Source organism: Equus asinus, chromosome 7, assembly GCF_041296235.1.
Source record: "Equus asinus isolate D_3611 breed Donkey chromosome 7, EquAss-T2T_v2, whole genome shotgun sequence".
NCBI classification, from domain to species: domain Eukaryota; kingdom Metazoa; phylum Chordata; class Mammalia; order Perissodactyla; family Equidae; genus Equus; species Equus asinus.
The window spans coordinates 69,368,970-69,392,859 of NC_091796.1; positions in this window are offsets into that span (position 1 = coordinate 69,368,970).

The following is a 23,890-nucleotide window of genomic DNA, read 5'->3' on the forward strand; positions in this document are numbered from 1 at the left end:
CTGCGGGGCTCTTCCAACGGCAGTCTTTTCTCAGGGCTCTCCATCGCTGTCTCCAAAGGGCACTGGGGTCTGAGCCTCTTCCTGCTCAATCCTCTCTTTCCTCTCTCCTTTTGCAGAGTCAGACCTGCACTGCAGTCTGAAGGTTCTTCATCCCTACTCCTGCTCCCTTCCTTTGATCCTTCCCCCAAGAAATCTCTTGCGTGTCTAATACACCTTAGTGTCTATTTCTTGGAGGACCTAAAGTGACACAGGTGATACAAGAGTGGGGTCTGAGAAAGCTGACAGTAAGATGGGACTTGGGACTGGCTCACTCACTGTCTAGCTGGCACAAAGGACCCTTTCCTGGGTGGAATGTGGAATTCTCTGGTACAAGGTGAGAGCTCAATTGCTGAAGTTTTCCCCAAAGGTGACTTTGGAAAATGTCCCATGGAGAGAATGCTCTTGACAGCGCTATGATTCTGGCATGTGAAAGATATTGGGGAGGAATGCCTACAAGGACTGGAGTCGCCTTATTAGATAAGCTATATTAATGTCCTTTGATGGGATAATGAGAAATTGAGGGCAGTTAACAAACCATTAAAGGCTAAGTGTGAGAGTCTGAGGGCCTCTTCGACAGCTTAAGAAGAGAACTTTATCTTCTAAAATGGGAGAGTAAAAACAGCTGAGCAGTGGGGAGAAGCAACAAGTCACGGGGCTCCAGAGCTGTTCAAATGCTCAGACAAGGCAAGTCTCTCATCCTAAAGCCAGGGCCCTGGCTGGGAACACCTCGGGCCCTGAACTCTCAGGGCTTGCAGAGGTGGCTCACCCTTCCCCGGTACAGAGCTATCACTCCTCTTGCTGGAAGCTGCTCCAGAGACCTTCCACATGCAGTGCAAGAGGTGTCCCCTCGGGAACTCTCCCGCCTCCTCCCCTGGCTGCCGGAGTGATAACTAGGGTTAAATCTTGGCATGACTCTGCTGGGGGTGTGCTGGGCCTGATGTGGGTGGAAAGAAGTTACACCCAGGACGAGTTGTAAGAATTAGCTAGCATGTACCATGAAGAATGAGGGAATTACCCCTGATATTGGATTTGGAGGGTGCTCGATCAAGAGGGTTGGAACAAAAGAATGGTTAAGCAAGAATTCATTGACTTTGGGGCTCTGTTTGAGGACACATCACTTAATACCCTGGTAAGGCCCCAGAGGATCAGGCAAACTCACTATTAGGGTGGCTCTTAGAAGGCAAGAGAAAGTGATGGCTGATGTCAAGTAGAGTGCAAACACCTGAGTTATTCTGGCAATTAGAAAAGGAGAGCAAAACAGAATGAAGGGGCTGATGGAAGTGGGCACGTACGAATGGTTGTGTTATGGGAGCCAGAAGATTTAATGTTTGAGCTGCTGTGCCTTCAGATCTGTCTACACACACGGAGGCCACACTTCCCTCGGCCTGTTCCAAGCCAATAGCTAAGTATAGTGTGGGTACCAGAGCTGAGCCTGCCTGATGCTGGACTCCTCTAATGGGCAAACTTTGCTTAGAGGCTTTTTGGAATAGATGAGACTTTCTCAGAACTGCACTGTGATTTAGGGTCTTCCTCCCCAACCCTTCCTTTTCCTCGCTTATTTCATAGGTCTCTGACCTGCATTGTGGCCTGAAGCCTCTCTCCTCCTATTTCTGTTCTCTTCTCCCTTCATCCTTCACAAGCATGTCCCCCAGTGAATCTCTTGCATGTCTAATCCATCTTGGTCTGCTTCGTAGAGGATGTGAACTGCATATAACTCAGTGACAAGAGACAAGTTTTTATTGACTGCTTTATTTCCTGCGTATTGGTCACAGTTTCTTGTTTCTCTGAGTCTAGTAATTTTTGTTGAAATCTAGACATTTTAGATAATATATTAAAGGACTCTGGATTCTGATTTTTCTTCCCCTGAAGATCGTTGTCGTTGAGGTTTTGTTTGTTTGTTTATTTCTTTGTTTAGTAATTTACTTGGCTAGATCTGTGAAATCTGTCTCCTCTGTGGTTTGTGACTGTCAATGTCTCCGCTTAGGGTTTTTTGTTTTTTAAAATATTCTTGTTTTTATGTTTAATTCGCTTCCTTGAAGTCACCCCTGTCCGTACATTGATTTGGTCAGACAAAGGTTAGATAGAGATTGTTCTCAACCGCTTCAAGCCGGTAAGACTTCTGTTTGCTGCTGATACATATGTATATGGGTAAGAGAAGCTGCTGGTCCTCAGGACCTGCCCTGGCCTGGAAAATCTCCTTTTCAACTGAGCTGGGGGAGGGATGGGAGCAGCCCAAGTCCAGAGCACCACAGATTCCCAGTGTTCTGACTTGGGAAGTTAAGCAGATTTTCAACTATAAATGCTTCTCCGATTGTTGTATGCTCTTGTACAATTCCAAGCTGTTGAAAATGATTTTTTTTTTTTTTTGCCAATTTTGTCCAGCTTTATAGTTGCTTTTCAGGGAGAGGATTTGCCAATCTCTTCACTCGCCATAGCTGGGAATTCTATCTCTACAGTATCTCTTGTTATTTCTGACTCTAGCCTTTCTCTCCTCCAAGCTCCACACTGAGGTCTAAGTGATCATTCTAAAATACAAATATGACTGTATCTTTCCCATAATTTAATGGCTTTCCATTTTCCTTAGAATAAATTCCTTGTGAGACTCGGCATAATCTGGGTCCTGCTTGCTTTTCTGGCTTTCTTTTTAGCACTTCCCCTTGAGGTCTTTGCTCTGACAGACTGGACGTCACTCATGCCATTCTTCTTTTGTCCCTGTCTTCTCCCTGTAGCACTCACAACCTACCTCAGACCCCTCCCTCACCCTCCCCAGGTCTTATTTTCCTTCCTGACTCCAGTCATCCTTCAGGTTTCAGTTCAGATATCATTTCCTTGCAGGACCTCCCCTACTGAACTCCTTTGCTTTCTGAATTTGATACCTTTGCTCTATTCCCATAATCTGCTATATTTTCTCTATCTGATCATGCTGTTGGTGTTATTGCTGTTTAATTGTCTCCTCCACTAGAATATAAACTCCATGGGGCAGAGACCACAGTTGTGTGTTCCCTGCTTTACTCTTAGCACCGAGACCAGTGCCTTTTAGACTGTAAAGTGCTTGTTAAATGATAAATGACAGAGGCTTGATTAAATCACAAGTCAGCAAACTTTTTCTGTAGAGCTTTAGGCTTTGTGGGCCATATAGTCTCCATTACAACTACTCAGCTCTGCTGCTTTAGCATAAAAGCAGCCATAGGAAATATGTAAACAAGTAAGCATGGCTTCGTTCCAATAAAACTTTATTTATAAAAGCTAGTGGCTGGCCTGTGGGCTGTAGTTTACAAATCCCTGGATTAAATGAGTGAATGAATGAGTGATAGGTGATTGTAGAATGTTTCAATGGATTAACTAAACTCTAACTTGTAGTTCTTTTGCAAATAATTAAAACTTATTTTCTCTACCTTTGGTCGAACCGAGAAAAAAGTAATTGCCGTTTTCCACAAAACAGTCCACCATCGGAAATAAAAATTGCATCATTAAATATTTTAATACTCGCAAAAACTGTCATGGGGTCCACAGGGAATGTTGGGCTCTTCTTCTCTACCCCTTTTCAATTAGTCTTTCTGTCTTTCTTTTCTTACTTTTTATTGTTTCACATAATCCAAGGCATAAGGTTAGTCAAAGAAATCAAGGTTGTTAATTAACATCATTAAACGACAATTTAAACAGTGTGCTGAGCGTAGTTGTGAAGAACTATGAAGAAGTATGCCAATTAGGAATATCATTAAAAAATGACAGTTTGACATTTTGAAGCTTTGTCTATTTGGCATTATATATTTTTCTTGCTTTTATCTGCTTAATAATACCATGTTTTATGTCAATGCATTTACTTTTTTAGTGATGTAGTCAATTCATTAAATAAGAATTCACTCATTATTACATGGTACCCGTTCTATAAGAATCACTGTATTCTAGGGCCAGCTTGGTAGTGTAGGGGTTAAGTTCAGCATGCTCTGCTTTGGAAGCCCAAGGTTCCTGGGTTTGGATCCCAGTCGTGGACCTACAACACTCGTCAAAGCCGTGCTGTGGCAGCATCCCACATACAAAAAAATAGAGGAAGATTGTCACAGATTTTATCTCAGGGCCAATCTTCCTCAAGCAAAAAGAGGAGGATTGGCAACAGATGTTAGCTCAGGGCCAATCTTCCTTACCAAAAAAAACAAATCACTGTATTCTGTTCTATGAATTTATACGTATAATTATGAAGAAAACCTACTTTAGTTAGGAAACGTTTTTATAATTGCTAGCAATTACATAGTTTTGTGGAGGCAATTCATTCTATTCCTTATAAACCTGGATTAGTATTTCCATTCTTGGTCAGGTATTAAGCATTTGCCCTAAATATACATACAGAGGGAAGCAGAATATCAGAGTTAATCAGTAACATGGGGATACACATTTAATTTATGAACTTTAAAAATTAGCATTCTCTAATTTCACTTCCAAGAAGTGTTTTTGTCACTTAAGAAATAAAACATCTTATGCAAGATTTTTATTGGAAATGTTTTTATGAAAGAAAAGTTGTTCTTAACTACTTCTAAGAGTTTTTCCAGGTATACAGATGCAATATTTGACTACTAAAGAAACATACATTTAGCGTTAATGTAACAAGGGTTTTGTTATTGAAGTAGAGAAAAACCTGTTGTTGTATTTTGGAAGTCACCTTCCACCCAGGGAATTTTGAGGAAAGACTCAAGGGGAAAAAGGAGAAATTATTGGGATAATCTTGCCTCTAGCAATCTTGGGCAAAAGGCCAACAATCTTGTGTCTACATCAGGTACTTCAAGATGAACTGATTCACAAGAGGTGGCTAAATTGATGATTTGTTTTATCTTAGTAGTTCATTTAATTGTACTCATTAAAGCTTAGTGAAAGGCTGTTCTAAAAACTTAGCAATTAGTCCTGGGAAATTGCATAAACAAAAACTATTTATCTCAGCATGAGATTTGATAAATACCACATTAAGGATAAGTTTCTAATTAAAGGGGGCCACATGTCTGTACCTGCACACAAAGGTAGCTGAGAACCAACTGGAACTGTCTCTGTGTAAACTCAGTAACATATATAGCATTCAAGTAGATTCCTTCTTCCAAGTGAGTTTCTATGCACATAAATTGAGATGATGTTCCTTATATTACAACGACATTTCTAAAATCTCTGTTTTAATAAGTGTTACTCAAAAATGGAGTGGTATGGTCAAATACATTGAGATATCCTGTGTTAAACAGAATAAAGTAATGGGCTTTCTTTCCTAGGGAACTTCTCTGATCCTTGAATATACTAAAATGCACACTAGACTGTCCAGGAGCAGTGCATAGTACATATTTTGCAAACTCATTACCATGGAACACCTTTTTCCTCTAAATACTCATTAACATGATGAAAAATCATTGCTTTAAAAAAAATAAGATTGGGGGCCAGCCCCAGTGGCCTAGCGGTTAAGTTCAGCGTGCTCTGCTTGGTGGCCCAGGTTCAGTTCCTTGGCACGGACCTACACCACTCTGTTAGCGGCCATGCTTTGGTGGTAACTCACATACAAAAAGAGGAAGATTGACAGTGGATGTTAGCTCAGGGTGAATCTTCCTCAGCAAAAAAAAAAGAGGATTGAAAGACCATTTCATAACATGACTTTCTAAATGAACCAGTTATAATCACTTACGTATTCTATTTTCTTATTACATTTGTAGCACCTTTAAAAAATAATTTTGAAATTATAAAAAGTTGCAAGAATAGTACAAAGAACACGTATTTACCCTTTACCCAGATTTCTTAGTTTGCTACATTATTTCCTCATTCTCTCTGTCTCTCTGTCTCTCTCGTCCCCTCCTTGTCTCTAGGTAGGTAGCTACTTATCTACCTCCTTACCTACATCTGTTCCTTCATGACCCTTTTGAATGGAGGGTCTTTTTACCCCAGTGCCGAGCACAGTGCCTGAAACATGAGAGAGACTCATGAAACGATTGATGATTAGCAAATGATGGCTTTCAGAATTTTATCTAAACAAAGTACAGTTATAAAAGGCCATCCTGGAATAGTATTTAAGTGTGAAGTCTTTATCTATTATGAAAAGCCAGCAAATCCATTTTAAAAGTCAGAAATATCATCTTACTGTTTCTCAACAATTTCAGCATTTGAAAGTCTCCAAACCAGTAATCAGAACAAACATATGACTGTATTTTTCTTTTCTGAATTATGAATGTGTTTATGTGGTGAACCAAAGCCAAATGCTTTAAAGCCTTCTGTTCCAGGACAGACAGACAGATGTGTTCAGCCCTGTGGTTTGGTTTCCTTCTCTCCACTAACTGATTGAATTAAAATGCAAACAACCCACTGAGTCACTGAATTCTGTCAGTTGGATCTTTTCTAGGATCGTTTTCTCTGTGTATAACTCTGCTTTTTCACTTTCTCCTTCAGTCTTATTTCTCTGCCCAGAATAAGTTTCCTGCCACTATTAAAGCTCAGAAAGACCTGCTTATTCGTCCCAGGAAAAAATGATTGTAACCAGTTACATCCAACTAGTTATGACTTAAAGTGAATCCCTCTTCAGTTTGGAGAATAAGAAGAATATTGATCATGCAAAGTAGAGGTTAGCAGACTCCTGTAAAATGTGATTTACCTGATTTTAAGAATACTAAAAGAATGCTAAGTGCTAATTATATTAAGTGCCTAGAGTACTCAAATTTGTTAAGACAGAAAGTAGAATGGTGGTTACCAGAGGTTGAGGGAAGGGGAAATTGGGAGTTATTGCTTAACAGGTGGAGTTTCTGTTTTGAAAGAAGAAAAAGTTCAGGAGCTGGATACTGGCGATGTCTGTACAACAATGGGAGTGTACCTAATGCCACTAGCTGTACACTTAAAAATGGTTAAAATGATAAAATTTATCTTATGTATATTTTATCACAATTTAAGAAAAGAAAGCTAAATGCTATTGAAAAGAACATCTATTTGCCTATAGATGTATAAGTATCTTTCTGGTTTCTTAATCCATACAATCATGGTTACATTTTGCCTACGTAAAATCAAATTTCACATGTAATATTTTCTTTTCATACAATGTATTTGCTTGGTAGCTCTTCCACTTCCAAAAGAGAATTTGATAGGAGAGGTTGGAGGTGAGTATCCTTTGGACCTTTCAAGTGTCTGATACGTGCCCTGCAGTTGGGGGACACATTGGACTGGTGGCAGACTCATGCCCGGAAAAGCAAAACCCCCTAGGAAAGAGCAGAGAGGCTGAGCATGCGAGGTAACGAGGCTCCCACCAAGAGCCAGGCAAGAAGGGTATTTCCCCTGGAGGAGATGGGGGATCAAGCAAGAGAGAACTGACCTGGAGTCACAGAAAGTGAGGGACTCCAACGGCAAAAGCCCCTGTGAGGAATGGACCATTGTTTGCAATTGCTTTGAGTTAACAAACTATTTCCTCAATTTTGTTTTCATTTTATACCCTTCCTCTTTGTGACGTAAGTTTTTATCTGTCTTTTGTTTGTGTTCCTTTCCTCCTCTCCACTTATATCTAATATCTATGCATAGGTCCAATGTAAGTACTTTTCTGACTATCCTTACCTTTGAGAAGTACTAATTTCCTATTAGAGGATATTGCGGGGAAGAAAGGCATGAGATGGGCAGTCCAAAGCTTTGCTTTAGGTTCATCTTAAATGCCATCTCATCCATTTGCTTGTTTCCTTTGCCCTGGAATTATGTCTCTCTCAGTTTTTGATGTTCAAGAGCAAAGATCTCTGGCGCAGTGTTTCTGTGCTCTCATCTGCCCATTGCCACCTTCCCTTTGTCTCGTACCGGATTTCACAGCCACTAGCTGCATAGACTAAAAGTTAGATTTTAGACGTGTGGAAATGGAACCTGAGTACATCTTCTTCTTCAGGTGCATCTGCCTCCCCTGTAATTCTCACTCTAAACAAAGCAACGGGATGTGCCTTTTAGGATTGTGACACTAGCTTTTAGGGAAATCTATTTTCAGTTCAAGGCATGCAGTCGTAGGGGCCAGCTCTCAGCCTGCTTTCTAATCTTAGGTCAACTGTCACAATATTCCATAGATAATGCTTCACAGTTGGCTGTATGAGTTGTGACTACCTCCTTATTACATTGTCAATTAAGTTTTGTCCCTGTTGTTTCTATTTTTGGATGACAGTCCCAGATAGCAAAAATTTAAGATGTTACTTGAGGGAATTTCTTGATCCCTACTCTAAATGCAATCCTGAAGACGCCATAGACGTGAAAGAGGAAATGATGGATTTTTTAAAATATTAGAAAAACTGAGAAGTCCTTGGAGAGACAGAAGTTGGCTAAGTTCGTTTCCAGCTGAAAGGAGAGCCTCGGAAGGGACTGGGCAAGGAGCCACAGACGGAAGAGAGTATGGGTGAGGAAAGCCCTGAAGGGAGCTTGCCTTCCTTGTCATAACTGAAGCAGAAAAAGAGAAGCCCAGATCAGCGCAACTGCCCCGAGGTAGTCTTTGAGCCCAGGGGAGATGGGAAGGAATAAAATAAGTGGGGACAATCGAGCAGGCCTCAGGCTCCCCACTTCTCTCTCCCACTGCACACTCCAAGGGCTATTAGTTGCAACTGAGGGAGAGAGCTCTTGGAAAAGGAGAGTGCTGGAGTGCAGGGATGGGCAGGTCTCAGGGAGGGGGTTGCTGGCAAATGGGGAGGCTGGATTGCAAAGTCTTCCGTCTTTATTTTATTATGCCTTCCCTTTAAGACTGGAAGCAAGACTATACTTTCTTTCTCACGGATCCTATTCAACATGGTGTTGGAGTCCTGGTCAGTGAAATAGGGTGATAAAGTAAGCAAGAGGTTAGAGATTTAGAGAGAAGAAAGTCAACAGTCATTATTTGAAAATGATAAGATCATCTACGCTAAAAAAATCTGAATCAGCTGAGAAACAGAACTAAGACAACAGTGTAGCAAGGTACCTTAACCCATGCTATTTCTTTACACCAGCAATAACTGACTAGAAAATGCATTAGAAATCCAGGCAGCATCCACAAGAGCATTCAGAAAACTGTAAAGCGTACATTTATGCATAATAAACAATTTTAATTTTTTTCCTTCTACCATTCCCTTTCTATTTTATAGTGGTCATATAATGTGTTTATAATGATCAACAAAATGTAGTTCTTAATTTCCTGGATATCAGGATATCCTGATATCCTGGATAGCAAGATTGTTACTGGACTAGAGGAGGAATGGATATCACCAGAAATGGAAATAATCTAACAAAAATCCATAAAACTTTTATGGAGGAATTTTTTAAATGCTACTATAGGACAGAAAAGAAAACCCAAATAATTAGAGAGCCATACCATGTTCATAAATGGAAAGCAATATTATAATGATGTCAATTATCTTAAATTTAATTTGATCAAATTTAATATAGTAAATTTAATATGATTTAAATAAAAATCTAAGAGCATTTTTGAGGCTCTTACCAAATCTATTCCAAAATGTATATGGAAAAACAAAAGTCCACAGATAAAGTCCTGCAGTGACCTGTCTTATAATGGGAACCATACCCTCACAGCTTTCAAACCTAACCTGTCTGGATAACCAGTCCTAGATTGCCATGTTATGCCTTGAGGGTTTGTAACCACTTACGGTGCCAAGTACTATATAGCCCAGCCTTCTTAGTTGCCAACAACAGAGTCCCCTCTAACTATTTTGAGCAGAAAGGGGTTTATTAAAGGTTCTGTATAGTTCACAGAATCCTTGGGAGGGCTGAGGAGACAGAATAAGCTCAGCATCCACATCTGTCTTTAAAATCCACTTCAGCTCGTTATCCACACACCCTCTCTTCCCCGTTCTCAAACTTTGAAGCAACATGTTCCTACCTAACATAATGTAACTGCCCTCATACAGACAAAACGTACGCAACCTCCCCACAAAAGAATATGCCAATATCTCAACATTGCTAAGCAGCAAAATAGCACTTTATTCCCATTAAATTATCAAAAATTAGAAAGACATTGTCAAGTGTTAATGAGCAGGTGAGGAGACAAAAAGTCCCGTTTCTGTTGGTGCAAGAGCAAACTGGCTTGGCTGTCCTAGGGAACAAGAGTAGCTTCTAGAGTCCTTAGTAAAATTAAGTATGCATATGTGACCATGGACATCTTACTCCTTCATCCATACCCCAAAGAGACTCTTACAGATCAGGAAAGACCCTACGAGGATAATCATCAGTGTTGCTTGTTGTGGGAGAGCTTGAGGCCCCTAAGTGTCCATACTGGGGAATGAGACAGAGAAAGCAGTGAACGCTCACCGTGGACTACCATGCAGTAGTCAGAAATCAAGCACTGGGTGCACACGGAGCAGCAGAGGTGGATCTCAAAAGCATAATGTTGCCCCCAAAGTAAGAAACAACACAATATTTACACCATGATGCCTTTATGTAAATTAACACACACACACACAAAACATATATTTGTAAGTATCTGTTCATACATGCAGACACATATCAAGCATGTTGGAGATGGTGACAGTGGTGCAGAGAACGGAAGTAGAGATAAGGAATCAGGTAGAGAAAAATAATTAAAAAATGATGGGCCTTGCGCGATGCATAATGACGTGTTCTGTATAGACAAATGGGATTAATTCAACTCTGCACCTGACGGTTTTGTTTTTGTTTTTTTCAGTGGGAGATGTGTTCTGCGATTGTGGTATCCCATTTTCCCCAGTTAATCACAATAATTAAAAATTCAAAAATTGCTCTGAACGTGCAGACGCATTTCACTTTCAGACATAGTGCTGACTCGTTTTACTCATCTCCAAGCTGCTTGTTTTCTTGATTCCATCTAGCATTGGCAAAGGAAGGGGGAGGTTAGAACAGTCTTTCAAAACTTTGAAAATGGTTCTAATTGCTCTACATTTAGGGAAAGTTACTGGGTGCTTAATAGCTATTTAGAGCTCTTTTTGGAAAGCAGACAGCCATTCTAGGCTATAAAGATAGTTTCATGGAAATGTTCCTTTTGACAGAAGGAAGACATTGGAGAATTCATATGCTATTTTAGCTGGCTCTGTGATTGCAATCACACAAATCACTACATTCCAGAGAGATCCCAAGAACAGAAGGTTTTTCCATTTCAGTCTTTCAAGGTAAAACATTATCTTTTCATTTTCTGTATACTCCAGAGTATCCAGAAATGATGAAATGTAAGCCATAATTATAATCGCATTTCTAAGTCTTCCTTGATGGTCAGAGGTAAGAAAAGGACAGAGGAGGAGAATGCTTTTGTTCTCACTGACTTTAAAGTGCCCACCCAGATAAAAAAATATATATTGAATTTGCTTCCCTTTGTTCAACGGTTGTAAACTCCTGCGCTCTCACTGCCTATTCAGCCCCATGTGAGTGAGTGTTGCAGACCCAGAGAACCACTGTCTTCCACAAGCCTCTGTAGTGCAATAGAATGAGAATTGGTTGGTGCAAAGAAATGGAATGAAATTAGAAGATGAATGCACTATAGATTTGTCACACATTTTTCCATCTGTTCAATCTGGCCTGCTGATCCTTTGTTTGGTACTTTTATTTACCCTCATATAACACCATGAGGAAGTAGATAGTATAAACAGTGAATATCTCTTGGGCCATTCACTTTTGGTTTTATATGTATCAAGTATGCTTATGACTGCTGGTGACATTTGTGTTCCATTTGGGTGGTCTGATTTAAATGTGGAATATCATATGAGGGATGAGCAGAACGGGTACCTCAAATGGAAGCGTCTACATTCAGGGCTGCCGATTTAATTGCTCAGGAAATCCTAGCCTGGGAAGCTCAGCTTCCCCAGGCTTCTGGAGGACTGATCTCTGCTATAGCGTCTGCTAAGACGAGGTGGGCGTGGCCCTGATTCACTACTGAGGGACGGCTGTCTCTTAGGAGCAGAGCAGTGTTTAGTAGTTGAAAATAAAATTCTATCTTTTAGAAATAAAGATTGCTAGATATTAGCTCATTGGCTATTAAAAATATCCCTCTATGGGATGAAAAAGATAATCCAAAATGACTTCTTTTCCAGGGCCATTTCTTCAGGCATGAAAAATGTAAGAGATAAAGGAAAAGGTGCGATAAATCGAAATTCGTAGCTCAAGATGAACTCTAACCTATGAAACCTTTCTGAACATTCCCTCATTGAAAGCTTCTTTCCCCTTCATTACTTTTCCTCTTTTGTGTCTCTCCATGGCCTTGAGCAGCTGAAATCACTGGCACATCTGGACAGTATTTTCTAAAAATATGTTGGTACCCAGATTCCACTGTTAGAAACTAAACATGAAGCTAAAAATAAATGAGAGATGATAGAGTTATGAGTAAGTCCACAGTCTCATGGTAAATGGCAACAGACTCTTTCAACTATAGTCTGCTTATTGCAGGAAGATAAAAACCAATATCAGGGGCTGGCCCCATGGCTGAGTGGTTAAGTTTGCCTGCTCTCCCTCAGCAGCCCCGGGGTTTGCCAGTTTGGATGCTGGGTGTGGACCTACACACTGCTCATCGAGCCATGCTGTGGTGGCGTCCCACATAGAAGAGCTAGAATGACCTACAACTAGGATATACAACTATGTACTGGAGCTTTGGGGAGAAAACAACACAACAAAACAAAAAAGGAATATCAAAATTGTTTGGGTGATAACCTTCTGCTCTTTCTCTTCTAGACAGCAAATAACCTACACTCTTCAAATCCCTGAATATTTTTGTGTTCACATTTTCTGAATACTTAAGGTGCTGTTCTGAGATAGTGGGAACCAGACCAATCTGTTATCTTATCTCTCTTAAATAATAAAATGCAGATTGCACCAATCAGCTACAACCAGGATTCAGAGGTTACCATTTGAGAACATGGGATGTTGCTAATGGGTGAAGTACACGCTCCATAGCCAAGGGTGCAAAGTCACAGCCAATGTGTTAATGACCCTGGATGTCTGAGATAATTATGAATATACAGGAACATATGTGAGCCAAAAGGTTGAGGATTCCTAAAGCATTAAAGATATTCTATATCTAGTTGAATTATCTTACTTTCCTAAAGTGAAAGAATATAGAAAATATTTGAGGGGCCAACCCAGCAGCGCAGCGGTTAAGTTCGCACATTCTGCTTGGACGGCCCGGGGTTCACTGCTTCAGATCCCGGGTGCGGACATGACACCACTTGGCAAGCCATGTGGTGGTAGGCATCCCACGTATAAAGTAGAGGAAGATGGGCATGGATGTTAGCTCAGGGCCAGTCTTCCTCAGCAAAAAGAGGAGGATTGGCAGCAGATGTTAGCTCAGGGCTAATCGTCCTCAAAAAAAAAAAAAAGAAAGAAAATATTTGAAAGGAGTCCTCTCTAGACTCATGTTCCTTTTCAAAGCCAAGTTGATTTTACTGCATTGATTTGAAGCAGCCATCACTTCACTTCTAATGCCAATGTGAATGATGTTGTAATACAAGAAACTACAGAAGTTGAGTCTAGTGTGCTCTAAGCACTGTTCTACCACTGATTAATATGTGTTACTTTGCCCTCTTTCTTAGCGCTGAAAGTCAATTGAACCAAATTGACACATGGATTGGCCCCGCAGGGCTGAGGTGTGTTGGGTGGATGCACTGTCTGGGTGGACTGGATCTCAGGATCGGGTCAAGCTGGTAGGGTTACTGGCCAAGTTGGTTTTCCATGTCTAGCAAGGATAGAAGCAGTAGGTCAGAGCTGAGACCATATCTAGAAAGTGGAAGGACCTACATTAAACCTAAGAGGTGAGATGGAGAAATTAACCTTATTATTAATCAGAAAATACCTATCCCTGTAAAAGCAGGACAGGATGCAGGATGTTGGTAGAATTAGCTGGTTGAGGAACTAGTGAGTAAAGCAAGTGTGAAGCCGGGCTCGCTTTGATGTGAGCCTGGAGTGCTGTGAGTGTGGCTGCTTAGGGGAAGCATGCTAGAATGGACGCAATGCAGCGATCCAAGAGTAGGGGTGGGGCAGTGAGAGCAGGGACGAAAGGAGGTCTACGTATATAGGCACTGCAAATGCCTGGAAGCCTACTTATTAAAACAGTTAATAGAAGTTCTCTCTGTATATTGGCAGTTTGGGATAATTTTACTTTTGGATTAATTGTGTTTCCTAATTTCCCTTCAAAACACATATATTACTTGAATAATAAGAAATTTTAGAAAAAATATTGAAACGGATCAAATGAAAAAAAGAAAGGCAACCACCATAGTTTAAGACTCAGTCTGTAAAATTCTAATGCAAGAACATGACCCGTGTCATCTCACACATGCGCATGTGAGCACACACACTGTGTCTGAAGCCAAAAGAAACACATGATTTGATTTATTCCTGTTGGAGCATATTACAATGAGAACAATGTCTAGGGGAAGGCATGATCTCTGTTCTCATATGTATAATGAAGGGTCTGCAGCGCTTCCAATGGCTTACGGTTTACGGTTCTAAAGGGAAGAAGCACAGTCACGCTGCCCTGTAAGCTTGGTGAAGGCAGGAACCATGTCTGTCTTGTTCACTAACGTATGTCCAGGGCTTAGCACAGTGTGTATTTATTCACTGGCAATATGCAATTAATCATACCTACCTCTCAGTGGTTATGAGTATTGAATGAGATAACGTGGTATTTGGTTATTCTGGTTGTCTTTTGTTGCATAACAAACAATCCAAAACCTGGTGGCCTAAAGTAACCACAATAATTGTTTTGCTCACAGAGCTGCAGTTTAGGCAGAGCATGGTGGGAATAGCTCACTCCTGCTCCACCAGGTTCAGCTGGGGTGACTTGAAGATGAGACCTGGAATTACCTGCAGGCTCGCTCACTCATCAGTGGTGGTGAGCTGCTGCCAGTTGAGACTTTAGCTGGGGCACTTAGCCAGAATGCCTACACACAGCCTCTCCATGTGACCTGGGCTTCCTCACAACGTCGTCCTTGGATTCCAAGGGTGAACATCCCAAGAGAGAGAGCCAGATGGAACCCTTATGACCTTGCCTTGGAAGTAAGTATGCAGTGTTGCTTCCACCACATTCTATTCATTTAGGCAGATAGTCACCAAGGTCAACTCAATTTCAAGAGAAGAAATAGACTTCCCTGCTTGATGAGGAGTGGCATGTGGGGCCAGGAATATTGCTGTGGCCTTTTTTGAAAATACAATCTGCCGTAATGGCACATAATGAGATACTGAAAGTTTGACATAATTTTTATTTTAAGATGAAATGTTGGTTTGGTGGCATTAATCATTCTATTCATACTAAGCCTACCTCTCCTCAAGTATGCCATTATTTAGTGACAGTATGGCCTTTTGTAGCAAGAAGTGAGTTCTCTCCGGTGTGAGAAGGTCCCAGATTCCTGGAGAGTAATCTGAATTTCTGGTAGAAATTTGAGAGTCAGATCATAGCCACAGCCTTTCATCCTGAGAAATGTGAAATGAAAATTAAAATGAGCAATATTATTGATACATTTTAAAACAAAGGCAAAATTAAGATTACTTGAATAAATGGATACATGTTGCTCAGGTGTGACCCAGGTGTGTTTCTGTTGAAGTTGAGAGTGAGAGCAACCAGTATGGTTACTGTCACCATGGAAGATTTCCTGGAAACTGATTCTTTAAATCCTATTTTGTGTTCACATTGGACTCTGAGCAGAATAAAGAAAACTTCCCTGCAGTTCTTGAGGTAAAGGAGAGGTCTCCGTCTCCGTCTCTGTTTGGACAGCTGAACTCTCTCTCCTTAACCTCCTGGAAGAGGAGGGCTGCTGACTTCCGGGCCCTGGGAATATTGCATTTCCTCCTGCTCCAGGACTGGGAAAGGTGCGAGGCGAGCCTTTTGTTTGAGGCCTTTGAAAGCTAGAATGACCACAAGGAAAGAGCTGCTGGGTTTGGAGACCACACAAATGAAATAACCTGGGATTTAAAAAAAATCATTTTTCTTTCAGATGTGAGAGAAAATGAGTCAGGTCTCACTTAATTGGTAGGTTAGGGCATATTTCAAGGCTTGCATTCATTTACTCATCCATTCATCTAATAAGTATTTATTGAAAACCCACTATATGCTAGGTTGCTTAAGCTAGCTAGGTGCTTAAAATATGAAGATGAATGAAAGAAACAGGTTCTTGCCCTCACAGACATTACAGCTGGTAGAGATAAAATTGTATGACGATTCTGTTGGTTCTGAGGTTTAGAGTAGCCACGGGGGCACAGGCTGGGATTAGAGCTGGGCAGAATTAGGGCCAGTGGGTCAGTTAGAATATGCAGCCATGGGTGACTTCGATGGGGACCTATAGCCTCAAAGAAGACCAGAAAACAGAGGTGAGATTTCGTGCCCGTGTGGTCTGTATCCAGTGACTGGCAGGGAGTGGAGTCTGAACCTGCAATAGAATCCCTGTCTCAGGACATATAATAGGCAGGTGTGACCACTTTCCAAAATGAGCAGGATGCCACGGCTGCTTGTAGTTAGTGATTGAGATGCAGGCAGACTTTGGGCTATAGCAGAGGCAACATCACTCCTTCTACCAAAAAGAGAAGGAGAGAAAGAGAGAGACGGAAACTGCACTCCAGTGTTGGGATCTTTTCTGTCCCTTGTCGCTCTTTCTTATCCCCACTGTAATGAAGCACCCTACTGTCCCAAAGCTTTCCACGTGATACCAAAGCTCTTAGGTCTCATTTGGGCTTCTGTCTTCTCTCCAGTGAAGAATGGGCTTCAGAGTGCATTCGATGGAACTAATATGGCTTTCAATGAGTCTCCAGATAGATGAGTGACCCTCCAACTTTGTTCCAAAGTTTATTATTATTTTTATAGCATCACTAAATGGGTAGATGACAGGAATGCCAAAAATGTACCCAAAATGTCAAAAGGTTGCCAAAAATGTATTGATTTCATCAAGGCACTTGACAAATTTTGTCTGATATCCTTGTACATAAGCTTGAGAAATTGGATAAGTGGCAAAAATGTGTCTCCAGAATATTGATAAATTAATCAATGCTAATCCAGACCAGTGTTTCTCAGAGTTGAGTAATGTCCAGATTCTCTTTAAAGGAAATACATACTCATTGACCTCCCGATATTGATTTAAAATTTTTATTATAATGTTATTCAAGCATATGAACCTAAAACTAGAAATAACTTCTGTACCCTTGCAGGCCTTATTCAATAAAAAATTTTGAAATCAAAACAAACACATGAATCAAATAAAAACACAGTGTAAGTTAATAGTATTCATTTAACATGACAGATAATGTTGTTTGCTGACACTAAATCACTGATGGATTTCATATTCAACTGATGAGATTTCAGGTCAGGTTCTATAACTTTCAGCATTTTGGCTTCACTGTTTCCAATGCAGAAAGGCTTATGTGCATAAATATGCTGTACAAAATGAAATTTAAAACTCCAAGGATTTGTTTGATAGCTCAGGTTCATCAGACCTTATAATTTATCAAAATTCTGCCAGCGAGAAATTCTTACACGCCAATTTTAATTAATTACTAAAGATCAGCATTAAGGTTAATATTTTAGGGAACCGAAGTCTGCATTAAATGGGAATTTAATCTGTTTATTTCTGGAAGTGGAAACAGAATTTCTTATACTTAGAACATTTCCTGCTAAATTGGTATTCTAGAAGAAAAGTTAAATATTATTTTCAAATCTAAGTATTCAATCAACAACAAGCATTTATTGAGCACATTTCTCAAACTACTATGTGCCCTGTGAACACAGATCTCTCATTATCTTTCCCCATTTGGACTGTCAGAACCCTTTCTTTGTGTGGGATGCCATGAAATTATTTGGCTTTCACATGGCGTGAACACAGTGGCAGGCATAAATGCAAGCTTGAGTAGTAAAATGAAGTAGCAATACTCAGTGTTAAGACAATCACCAGATGATGAAGAATATGTTCACATGATTTTTTAAAGATCATAATTCAGTGTAAATCCACACTTAAAATTCTGGTTTCTAATTCATGGTTCAGAGTGGAGTTTTTGAGCAATCTTTAGCTTAATGCTGGGAACTGCTCGATAAATGAAAACTATTTTATTATTGTTGTTGCTATTTATTTATTTAAAACATTTGGTTTGCAACACAGCCCAAAAAAAAGGGGTTGATCCCAGAACAAGATTCAGAATCTCTTTTCCAGTCTTATGCTGTCTAGCCTTGGATATCATCTTGGATATCTCTGTACTTGAGATTTCCTATCCACAAACAAGGTTGAAACCTTCTAGAATCGCTGGAAAGAGCATATGAATTTAAAACTTAATTCAATAGACGTCTATTACTTAAAAGCCTCAAGGTAAGTCCTATGGCATTACATGCAGAGTTCTGAAAATCTAACAATGCTGTATACATCTTAGATGTTCTTTTAAAAGACCTGAGACAGTTTGGAGAAATAAAATAAATTTCTCAACAATAAAAAAAAAAAACCACTCAGGAATAGAGCATCAAATCATTGCCCGTGGACAACTGTCTGAGTATCCTACCACATGATAGTGATTATTCTCAAATGAGACCTTCTGAAGCTGTGGAAATATTCAGAGATGAGATTTTTAACCTAGAATTCATGGATAGGCTTCAGGGAATGTGAGTTTCTGAAATGTATGCATCCTTTGGGGTATGATTGTGTGCGTGTGCACATGCTCACACACGTATCTGAATGGAAAGGTTTCTATTTCATCAGATTCTTAAAGATGTTATAAGAACTAAAATGTATATGAACCACTGTTTTGGAATGAGACCCTTAACCCAGTACCACTTGACAATGAAAACTTCACTTTGACCTGAAGCTCTGTTTCTATGGAATTATTTTTCTGGGAGTGGTCTCAGGGTGCTACAGTGTTAGTCCTCACCATAATTGTGATACAAAGTGCTAATCAATTTAATAAGGGCAGTTACATCCTTCTTAACCTCCATCAAAGATAAAGCAGGACTAGAGATTAAACAATGGTGCATATTGCAACCATTGAGCTGATGCCGTTGCACTGTGTTACTTGATTTGGAATTATAGTGTTAACTAGCCGAAATAGGTGATGCTTGTAAGCATGCACTTCGTCTTTATAGATGAAACCCGTTGAAGTTACAGGGCACCTTTTTAGTTATGTGAATGTGAGTCAGCATCTGTCTGGGGAGTAACCAGATTTAGGCTGGCTCTCGTCTTCTGTTACATTATCGAGGCATGTATGGTGACATCAGGGATCCAAAGTCTACAGTTCACTTTTGACAAATGCCTCCACACCTGCATAACCCACGCCCCTGTCAAAATACAGAACACTGCCATCACTCTAGAAAGTTCTCCTTCTCAAGCATTCTCCTCTCTAGAGACTGATTTGGTTTCTCTCATGACACTTTCAGTTATTTTAGAGTTTGTCCTAGTTTCTTATTTAGAAAACCAATTGTCAGATTGGTATTCACCAATCTTTTCAACCTGTGTTTCCTAGAACCTTAAAGATCCTTGGAGGTGGCTTGAAAGCCAATTTTGGGAGCCAGAACTGGAGAGAGGACTGAGGGAGTCTTCGAGAGATCCAGACACTTCCTCACCTCCTATTTCGACTGCAACAGCTTCTCTTTGAACTTTCTATAAATTGGAATTCTGCGGAGGGATTGGTTTTAAAAGGGGGTTCTGCTTCTTTTAAAAAATTATCTGGCGTAGACCAGTGTGCCAAAAATAACTGCAGTGTTTAAATTAAACCATTATAGAATCTACTCTTAAATTAACTGTTAGACTTCCTAAGACCCAAGGGAGTGAACAAAGTTGGCTGTTGTGAAGAAAGAAGCTGACAAACGACGTGGCCCCACGTTGAAGCAGCAAAAGATTCTGGAAGGCAGCTGCTCCATGGAGCTTTTCTGAGCATGCTCTCCAAGTCCTATAGCGGAGTTCCTTAATTCCTAGAGGACGCTCTTGCATTCTTGGCTGTTTTCTGTAGTAAGGTGACCACTGACCATTTTGACTGCTTCAGATCAGTTTTGTGCTTTGACTTCAAATGTCAAAGCACATTTGTATGTGCTTTGAGAAATGTAATGAGAGATCTGTGTTCACAGGGCACATAGTAGTTTGAGAAATGTGCTCAATAAATGCTTGTTGTTGATTGAATACATAGTTTTGAAAATAATATTTAACTTTTCTTCTAGAATACTAACTGGACTCAGAGACTGACCACAGTCACTTGTGACAGTATCTAACTAGACATTGTCCTATTTTCTCCCTAAAATCCAACTTCATTACTTTATGAATTTCAACCTAACATCTACCTGTGCTTAGAGGTTTTGCTTTAATGGAAGAAACAATCCATTATATAGACTGCAAATGTTCTCATATTTATCACAGGTAAATAAAGGAAACTGTCTTTAGAATAAAGTTTATTTTTATTAAGTATTAGCTCCTAGTTGTTTAATTTTTATAAAGGACTCATTAGAGGAGCATCCTTGTTGGTTGGCTGTTTTGATGTTATTTTCCTCTTAATTTTATCCTAAAAAAGATAGAGTGTAAATAATAATACTATATATTTGTATCTTGATTTGTAGTTTATCAAATATTACATCTGTTTGTCATAACAATCCTGAAAAGTATGTATTATTATCTCCACTTTAAAGATGAGTGAAATAGCTAAATCACTAGTTCAGTGTCCTATACCCAGCACCTAGCACTGTTTACCTGCATTTTTAGGGCGGGTGTGTTTAGTTAAGAGACAACGAGTAGGTAACTGTTCTTAACCCTGGATCTAGGTCTAATCCCATTTACTAGCCCATTTTTAATGCTGTTTTTACCTTTTAATGAAATTGGGCATGTTCACTCGTAAATGTTTTTAGATTTTAATTTTAAAAGCCTGTTTCCATCGGGAGAGGAGAGGAAATCATTTCCAAAAACTTGAGAAAGTGACAGGAAAAGCTAAATGATTAATTTCCCATAAAGTGCATCAGGCATTTCATTTTGCCAAATGATTCTGAATTAGAAATCTTCCTTCGACTGCAGATACAATCTTTGTGAGGCTCTCTGAACCAGGAAAAGGTATATTTGACTGGATGGTGCGGAGAGACGGAAACAGGGAAAAGGCCCCCTCTGGACCAAGTAGACCCAGAAATGCCTACAAAACGCTCCATGAACAGGCCAAGTTTCTCTAACAGATGCGCCCAGCCTGATCGTCTGGCTGGTGAAGGGCCATATGATAAGCAAGGGTTGAGAATATCATTTTTAAACAAATGATCACTTAACCGAATGCTCCATTACTAAGAATGTACACTTCCCATCACAGAGGAAGCGCGTTTAGTCACACATGTGAGAACCAGCAACAGAAGAGAGACAGAGAGAGTCTAGAAGAGGATAATGTTGCGGTCTTGGGGTCAAAGGGGAGCCATGAGTCTGGATGAGTCACTGAGGGGCCGAATTCCTCAGATACCATAGATGAGCGTAAGGAGGAGGCTAACCAGCAGAGAAAGCAGATGACAAAGGGTGAGACCGGGCAGCTGCACAAAAGGCTTACGGGTTGTTGGGATCCAGAACAGCCACAGGAGGGCAGCAAAAGCACCACAGATGCACGTTCCCCGGGCATCCTTTCATGAAGCATGAGTTTTTAAAGATATAAATCTGTCACAGATCCAGACTTAAAACTTCTGGGAGTCAGTGGAATATTTCTTAATGACTCTTATGTAATTTAACCCAAAATAACTTTTATATTCAATTTAAAGATTCAAAGAAGTAAGTAGGAGAAGTGGGTCTGGTGAAAGGATTTTCTAAGTAGGGAAAAAACAGATGTATTCTTCACTCCCGTATTTCCTTTGTCTGCCATGGTGGATGGAGAATTCTAGGATTAGTAACTAAGAATTCAGGGCAGATGCTGTGGCCTTTCTTTGAGGTGGTGGCATGCAGGCAGCTAAAGCTATACTAACATTGTCAATCAGAACATGCAATGAAGGAAAGTGTGTCTGAGGAAATTGACCATTGGGTGATGAAACTACTTAATTGCTTAATTAAGTAATTAATTAAACTACATACTTAATTAAAATTATGCTTAGGGGCTGCAATAAGGCTCTCTCCAGAAAGGACTCCCTCCCTCACTCCTTGTACTCCCCTGAATTTTCAAAAATTGTGTGGAACAAAAGAGCATAGATTGGGCCAGCTCCACTGGTCTACTGGTTAAGTTCAGCACACGCTGCTTTGGTGACCCAGCTTCACCAGTTCAGATCCTGGGTGTGGACCTACATCACTCGTCTGTCAGTGGCCATGCTGTGGCAGCAGCTCACATACAAAAAGAGGAAGATTGGCAGCAGATGTTAGTTCCGAGCAAATCTTCCTCAGTAGAAAAAAAAAAAAAAGCATAGATTTTTGTTTAAATCACATTTTTCTTCAAAAAGGAAAATAAAAATCTATAACTGAAAAAGAAAATACTATTCTAATAGGTCATCAGAGTGGCCCCCAGAATAGACCTGTTGTTATGTTAGGAGCAAATTTTAGACTGGATTACTTCAATTTAAGAGCAGGAAGCCCAACTTTGGAGGAAATGGGTGAATCTCCCTTATGACATCGGGAGAGTGACCAGAAAACTAACTAAAATGGAAAAACACTTACTTTGTTCAGAGAATGTAGTCTTCTCTCTATGACCTCCTGAGGCCTGAATTTCCTGCTTTTTTATTTTTATAAAACTCTAACAAAGTGTCAAAAACAAACAGACATTAACCAGGAATTCCCTTCCTAGGAAATGATTGCAAAAAATAACCAGGGATGCAAAAAGTGATTTTATGTGCAATGATGTTTGAAGACATGAATGTTTTATTTATATTTGAGAAAATGGAAAATAGCCCCAAAGTTTCATGATAATAATAAACCTTTATTGAGTCTTAACTTTGTGCCAACTCCTGTGCTAAGCCCTCATACAATTTATTTCTCACAACAAGCCTAGGTGGTAGATGTTATTATTACACCCATTTTACATATGAGGAAAAGAAGGCTCCAAGAGGTTAAGCAAATTGCCTGTCACACATCCAATAAAAAGCAGAGTCAGGGGGCCGGCCCAGTAGTGCAGCGGTTATGTGCACACGTTCCGCTTCAGCAGCTCAGGGTTCACCGGTTCGGATCCCGGGTGCAGACATGGCACCGCCTAGCAAGCCATGCTGTGGTAGGCGTCCCACATATGAAAAAAAAAACTAGAGGAAGATGGGCACAGACGTTAGCTCAGGGCCAGTCTTCCTCAGCAAAAAGATGAGGATTGGCAGCAGATAGTATCTTGGGGCTTAATCTTCCTCAAAAAAGTAAATAAATAAAAATAAAAAGTAGAGTTGGCGGGGCTGGCCCCGTGGCCAAGTGGTTAAGTTCACGTGCTCTGCTGTAGGCAGCCCAGTGTTTCGTTGGTTCGAATCCTGGGTGTGGACATGGCACTGCTCATCAAACCACGCTGAGGCAGCGTCTCACATGCCCCAACTAGAAGGACCCACAACGAAGAATATACAACTATGTACTGGGGGGCTTTGGGGAGAAAAAGGAAAAAAATAAAATCTTTGAAAAAAAAAAAATAAAGTAGAGTTTGGCCTTTTACTCCAGACCCCATAGGTTTAACATTATATTATACAGCTTCTTTCTATATAATGGAAATTAAATACATTTTGGTATATCCTAATGATAGGATATTTTCCAACCTTTAAACATCATGCTTTTGAAGAATAGTAATGCAAGATTAAAAGCAATCTGTTAAATGAATAATCCAGGATATAAAATTGTACCTGCACTATGACTTCACTTGTACAAGATTCAAAAGAAGTATACTGAAATGTTAGCTGAACATATTTCTGGAAAGTAGATTGAAATTTCCTTCTTTTTATCTTCTGGCATTTTCCAGTTTCTTATAGAAACAAACTTTGCTTCTGTAATTATGGAGAAAGTTATGATGTAGCAGGTACACAGTGAGG